This window comes from Mus caroli, unplaced genomic scaffold (genome assembly GCF_900094665.2).
Source record: "Mus caroli unplaced genomic scaffold, CAROLI_EIJ_v1.1 scaffold_20264_1, whole genome shotgun sequence".
Classification (NCBI taxonomy): domain Eukaryota; kingdom Metazoa; phylum Chordata; class Mammalia; order Rodentia; family Muridae; genus Mus; species Mus caroli.
This window is the reverse complement of record NW_018389887.1, coordinates 7,002-14,351: the sequence shown is the minus strand read 5'-3', so window position 1 is coordinate 14,351 and position 7,350 is coordinate 7,002. Positions and strand designations below refer to the sequence as shown.

The 7,350-nt window shown below is 39.1% G+C and overlaps 2 pseudogenes across 1 annotated transcript; one reads left to right on the top strand and one right to left on the bottom strand.

Moving 5' to 3' along the window:
• Positions 1 to 6: 6 nt before the first annotated feature.
• On the bottom strand, positions 7 to 1,057 carry LOC110288354 (annotated as a pseudogene). Its single transcript, XR_002377282.2, has one exon. The product of XR_002377282.2 is annotated as a heat shock protein HSP 90-alpha pseudogene (transcript).
• Positions 1,058 to 5,471: 4,414 nt separating this feature from the next.
• LOC110288353 lies at positions 5,472 to 6,400 on the top strand (annotated as a pseudogene).
• The last annotated feature ends 950 nt before the right edge of the window (positions 6,401 to 7,350 follow it).

Below are 7,350 nucleotides of genomic sequence, written 5' to 3'. Positions count from 1 at the left end.
CTTTACTGCCAAATGTTCTTCCCAATCGTTGGTTAAGCTCTTGTAGAACTCTCCATATTCCTCATTAGTGATGTCATCAGGATTTCTCGTCCAAATCGGCTTGGTTTTTTTGAGTTCTTCTTGATCAATGTACTTTTCCTTTATCTTCTTCTTTTTCTTCTTGTCACCATCCTTCTTCTCCTCCTCCTCTTCATCAGAACCAACATCTTCTATTTCAGGTTTATCATCAGACTCCTTTTCTTCTTTTTCTTTCTCTTCCTCTTTCTCTTCCTTTTCTTCAGCCTCATCATCACTGACTTCCTTATCTCGTTCCTTCTCCACAAAGAGAGTAATGGGATAGCCAATGAACTGAGAATGCTTCTTCACGATCTCCTTTATTCTCCTTTCCTCCAAATACTCAGTTTGGTCTTCTTTCAGATGCAAGATAACCTTTGTTCCACGACCCATTGGTTCACCTGTGTCAGTCCTCACTGTGAAGGATCCCCCAGCTGAGGACTCCCAGGCATACTGCTCATCGTCGTTATGCTTGGTGATGACAGTCACTTTCTCAGCAACCAAATACGCAGAGTAAAAACCAACACCAATCTGGCCAATCATAGAGATATCTGCACCAGCCTGCAAAGCCTCCATGAAGGCTTTGGTGCCCGACTTGGCAATGGTGCCAAGGTTATTGATCAANTCGGCCTTGGTCATTCCAATTCCGGTATCCACAATCGTCAGGGTTCGGTCCTGTTTGCTGGGAATGAGATTGATGTGCAGCTCCTTCCCTGAGTCCAGTTTACTGGGGTCCGTCAGGCTCTCGTATCGGATTTTATCCAGAGCGTCCGATGAATTGGAGATGAGCTCCCTCAGAAAGATCTCTTTGTTCGAGTAGAAGGTATTGATGATCAAGGACATTAACTGGGCAATTTCTGCCTGAAAGGCAAAGGTCTCGACCTCCTCCTCCTCCATTGGTTGGTCTTGGGTCTGGGTTTCCTCAGGCATCGTGGCTGAATGAACACGCACGAGACGTGACGCTCCGCACCAGAACACTGAAGCAACTCCAGTTTCCTTTTCATGGCCTTTGGTTAATAGTTTTGCCACCTTTTGGAATGTGCTCTCAATAGTAGAATGCTGCTTATTATCTTAGAAGCAATTAACTGGTGACACTTGGGGACTGGCAGATTTCTCATTGCAGTTTTGATTATCAGAGAGAACTAATAGTAGTTCCACTATAAAAGAGTATATAATAAATACTAATATAATTTTAGGAATTCTCATAGGATCATCATTAACAATGCATAAGTCATCTATTTGCCTATATAACATCACTACAAGACAGTACATCTTTGTAATTCTGCAAAGATATGTTCAAAATGGTGGGTCAAAACCTAGTGATTGTTAAATATATTTAACAATACCAGAAAAAGCATATTAATAGCAGGAATCTAACATAAAATGCATTTCTCCTAGGCCTCAAATCACAGAGCAAATCCATCATGGATTGTTCTTAATCCAAGGCAGAGTCATCTCAGTAAGATTACCTGCTAGTTATGGACTTCTCCTATGACTGCTCCTGACATTTAAACTGATGGAACACAATGAAAGTGGTGTTACTAGGGAAATCTGTAGCATTGAATGTATACATATTAAAAATTTGAGAGAATTCATATTAGCAACTTAACAGCATACGTGAGACAAACAAACAAACAAACAAACAAACTCAAAAAAACCCAAAACCCCAACAACCAATATCTACATTATCTATGAACTACAGTAGCACATTATAGTACTGGCCATGCAGATCCAAAACAGGGCCATGATACAGGGCCACAACAGGATTCCTGAGAGGAGTCCCCATGAAAAGCTAGTGTTGATAGTGTAGCAGAAGTCAGAGGCCTGGAGCCAGACCAATGACTCCTTGCAATAAATGATTGCAAGTAAAACAGACTGAGTCACCCAGACCCAGGAAGATAAACATAATATGTATTCCTTATAAGTTAATATTAGCCTTTGAGTAAAACAACCAGCTATACCCTGTAGACATAGTGAGTCTAAGAAAGGAAGTGGTCTAGGAAAGAAACATGGATCTCTGAGGGTTGGGAAAATTCAGTACATTTTACAGGAGAGATGGTTCAGAGGTTAAGAGCACTAGCTTTCCTCCCAGAGGACCTGAGTTCAATTCCTAAAAACCTCATGGTGGCTTACAACCATCTATAATGAAATCTACTGTCCTTTTCTTGAGTGAAGGCATACAGGCCAGCAGAGCACTCTTTAAGTAGTAACTAAATATTTAAAATGAACAGATTTATAAATTGACTGGGAGCATGCAGTGACAGGAACAGGAAGATAAGGTTGAGGGAAAGATCGGTGGAGGAAGAGAGTGTAGGAGAGATGGCTGCAATTGGGTAGTATTGGGTAGAATTTGGAAATCCAGAGCAGTGGTAACTTTCTGGGATCTCTGAAGGTGAACCTAATGAAGACTCCTAGTAATAGTGAATACTAAGTGTGAACTGGCCATTTGTTTTAGCCAGGTAAGGTCTCCAGGGATCATACTAGACTGCACTCAGTTGGGTTTTGTGCCAAGGGTCTCCCACAAAAATTCCCCTTAAACCACGAATTCACTAAGAAAAAGTGTTGACCTCTGGAAACTGGCATTGGGGCTCCATTAGCAATGACAACATCCACACAACTCATTGAACTTGGAGACACTAAACTGGTGTCTACATGAAGCCTTCTGGTAGGCTTCAGAAACAGGAACATGGATGCCAACTCAACCACAAAACCTTTGACCTTAAATCTGTCTTGCCTGAAAAAATTATTCCAGGGCACTGGTAGCACAGAAGATATGGGACAAGCCAACCAATGTCTAATTTTATGTAATGTCCTACTCTGTGAGAAGGAACCCATACCCCAGACGACTTGCCTGACCAAAAAACAGAGACTAGAGAGCCCACAGACCTAGGGCAAAATCAAACATTGTTAGTTTTATAAAATGTATCAATAAAATTACTCCTCATGATATCTTTCTGAGCTCATAGATCAATGTGTTATCCAGCCTTCATCAGAAAATCTTCCTCCAGCAGCAGATAGGAACAGATATAGAGACTCAGAGTCAGATATTAGGCAGAAAGGAAGTCTATCTAGGAAGTTTCCATCAAATCCTGCACCTCATAGAACAGGGGAACTTTTGGAAGAGGAGGCAGAAATTGTAAGAAATTGTAAGAGGATGGAGGACATCCAGAGAACAAGGCCCTGTAAATCAGTTAAGCAAGGAGCATACGTGCATAGAAACTGAAGCATCAAGCACAGGGCCTGAGTGAGTACACAGGAGGTCCTCTATAGATATGGGAAGCTCGGTTCACAGAAAATGGTTAGGTATTCATTTTCTCACTCCACATCCTTCCTCTCAAAATAATTAAACCCTAATTTTTCTGGAAATAACTTCTGAGCAAAACGGATGTTGTAATTGTGGGAAAGAGGGAAGCTGTACTTCAGGAACTGAAGCCCTGTAGTGGCCTTCCTTCCTTCTGATATTGTGACAACATGAAACCTGAAGTTTGCAGTACCTGATGCAGTACCAAGAGCCCCAGAGATCCAGACAGTACAAATATGACCTGGCAAGTGTCACCTTCCCAGGATTGCTCCAGAGCCTGGCTGCACCACAGAAGTTCGGGTGAGTACATGGAGGTAAGATCTTAGATGCCCTCAGCTATGCCATAGAGAATTTCATTAAAATTGAAGTATCTCTCTAACTAAGCCAGGAAGTAGTTGAGAGGATCTGTGAGCCTTGGACCCTCTGCTTTCCTTCTAATTCTGACAGGGCTGGTCCCTGGCCTCAGAAAGATCAAAGGAGTGAGTTCCTAGAGATATGGAAATGGGACAGAAATGCTGAGGCATTGCTATCCATCCTCAGCCTGGAGTAGGGCATAGCTCTGGGTGGGCATTTGCCTGAGGTTACTTCCTTTCATGTTTTAAAGAAATCAGTAAGATATAGAAGATTTTTTTGGCACTTATCAAAAATTTGAGACAAGCATAATGATACACTCCTATAACATCAGCGCTAGAGAGACTGAAGATAATTATTCAATGCTAGCCTGGTTTACACAGGAAGACTCTGTCTCAAAAATAACAAAAAAGAAAACCAAACAAAAATTCTTATATTTAGTCTCAATGCTTGCCAGCCTTTTGACTTCAACAGTGTCATTACTGTTTGTAAAAATTGTATTTTTTATTTTCCTACATTTCCACACTTTATATATTGACATATGTTTTCTGTATAGTAACATTTAATTCCTAATTCAAAACTTTTCTTTCTGTATCCATGCTAATATTCTCTAGATTCTATCACATAATATTATGCATACTTATATCAACTTCAGCTACTGCATACCTGCTGGGTACATAGACATCTACATTACTAGAGTAGCAGTTAAACATTACCATATTGAGAAGTCCTGCTTTAAGGATCCAGGCTGTGAAGTAGTACATCCTGAAACATCTAACTTTAATTTTATCCCACTGCTAAACAGCAAAGAACAATAAGTAGTTTTTTTCTTTGTTTTTGTTTGCTTCTTTTTAGTGAACCAGGATAAAAGGATGTAGCCTTTCCAATGCTTGGAGACTAGACCCATACATCCATCTCTCAAAACACAAGTTCATCCTGTCTTTTAAAATAATTTTCTAGCATTCCTGAAGATAATGTGGAAGATTAATCACCTCTGTCCTACTCCTGACAGGCCACTTCAGTAGAAGGAATCAATTATTAAAAGACAAAAAGCTAGTCTAATATATGATTTAAAGTTAGGAAAAGGGAAGAGATAAAAATGTTCAAAATACTAAGATGTAGAAATTGAAGTTATAAAGCTTTGAAGCTAAATGCAATTCTAGAAATTGTTGTGCTAAGATGCAGATGAGAAAGGAGTATTGAACAAAGGAGAGATGTGGAAGGTAAAGTTACTAATGCTGAGAGAGGTTACAGGTGTTGAGCAGCAGGGTTTCCCACTGTCTGTGTGTGATGTGGGGAAGGCAGACAGGTTCAGCATGAGCCTTGGGCTTTGGGAATTGGGTGGGGAAATATGAAGGAATAAGGTGAGAAACAGGAAGAAATTTTGTTTGTGGAAATGTGGAGTTCAACTCAACTATTCTGATACAAGGGTAATATATAAATGCAGAAAGATAGGCAGACAGACAGACAGACACACACACACACACACACACACACGAACAAGTCTGTTTTGATGGTTTATAGCTATGAAATTAAAATCTCTTTTTAAAAGTTTACATTCCAACCAGTTACCAAACATCTGTCAGCACACAACAACGCAGAGTCCACAGGAGAAGGGGTGGGAGTTTCTAATACCTCTTCTGCAACATGCCTCCATCACTTTCTCTTGAACACCAGATAATGGTATTATGCAAAATATGTTGTTCAGATCCTGATTACTGATGCTTTCTTTAAATTATATTTACATCCTGTATACAAGAAAAAAATGGTTTTCAAGTTTATTAAGAAAATAAGTTTTCTCTTCATCCCTGTGCTTAGCATTCTGGGGAACATGTCTGTTTCTCTGAATTATATGTTCAGTTGGTGTGGAGGCCCTGAAAAGAAACTCATACACCTTATTCTCCTCTACTTGGCTTTTACAAACATTCTAATCTTTCTTACCAAAGGGTTGCCAAAGACTATTGTAGCTTTTGGTTTGAGAAACTTCCTAGATGACATAGGCTGTAAAATCATTGCTTATCTGGAGAGGGTGGCCTGAGGCCTCTCCATCTGCACCAGCAGTCTCCTCACTGTGGTCTAGGACATCATTATCAGTCCGAGAGGATCTGGGTAGAGGAGGCTCAGGCCAAAGTCTGCATGGCACATCCTTCCATTCTTCTCATTCTTTAGGATAATCAATGGTTTAATGTGTGTGAACCTAATCTATTCTACTACAAATGCAAGACTGAATGTATCGCAGCTTAAAACTGATGACAACTATTGTTATTTTATTTTACCAAATCAGAAAATAAATTGGATTACTCTTCCTCTCATGGTTCTGAGAGATGCAGTGTTTCAGGGTGCCATGGGAGGGGCCAGTGGTTATATGTTATTTGTTCTCCATAAGTATCACCAGCAAGTCCTCTACCTTCAGAACTCCAAGCTTCTCTACAGAACTCCTCCTGAGCTGAGAGCTGCTCAAAGTGTTCTCTTTCTGATGCTCTGAATTGTTTTCTTCTATTGGTTTGATTGTGCCTTTTCTCTGTTTCTAAGTCTCTTTTCAAGGGACAGTACCTTGATGGCAAATATTCGAGAGTTTCTGGCCCTTGGTTATGCAACTTTTAGCCCCCTTGTGCTGATCACAGGGATGGGCTTCTGGTTGAATGTTGGCATGCTCAGATGGAGAAAATGAGAAAATGTCTTTCTCATTTCTAAATTCAACAAGTGAGTAAAAACCCTTGGTTCTGCAATATTGTAGGTAAGACACAGTTCCACACAGCAATTTAGGCATGTGTTTTTTTCAAACAATAATCTTAGTGATTGAAGCCTTACACTGAGTGTAATGTTAGCAAATTACAATGTTTTACAAATTTTATTTTCCATTGACTACTCTTTTTATTGGATATTATTTTCTTAACATTTTACCATAAATCTATTAATTTACTGTATAAATAGTTTGCCTACATTTATGACTGTGTAGAATGTGCATGCCTGAGGCCTGTAGAGGCTGGAAGATATCATTAAATGCCTTGTGACAAACTAGATTTGATAGATGGTTCTGAAGCAATATGTATTTTCTGTTAATTGAACCTGGGTTCTCTGGAAGTCCAGCCATGGCTCTTAGCACCTGAGCCATCTATCAGGCATTGAAAAAAAAAATCATTTAAACTAGGATTGGGGAAACATGCAGATGAAGTTCATAAATTTTATCAAAATTCATATTGGGGTAATAAAGTTAGTCTAAATTTTTTATCTTTTACCATACATTATGCTTGCTAAATGTTATTACTATGGAGCTATTTTAGGCTACTTCAAAGTGTCCATAAGTATCTGTAAATATCCATCCATAGATAAGATTTTACAACACTGTGAAAGAATTGATGTACTGTACATTCAGTCAATAGAATCTCAATTCACCAGTCACAGAGCTGAAATGCCCTGACATATTTCATTGCTATTATATATTTGAAGTTTATTTGTAGAAATAAAGACTGCAGATATGGGATAAATGGATAACAAGTCCACAGTAAAGCTTCATTTTATATCTGTCTGTAGATTCTAGATGGATTTTAAAATGTGTGTTTTTCTTTTTCATTGCTGTGACAAGACACCAAGACCAAGGCATCTCATTTTTTTTTTTTTTTTTTTTTTTTTTTTTTTTTTTT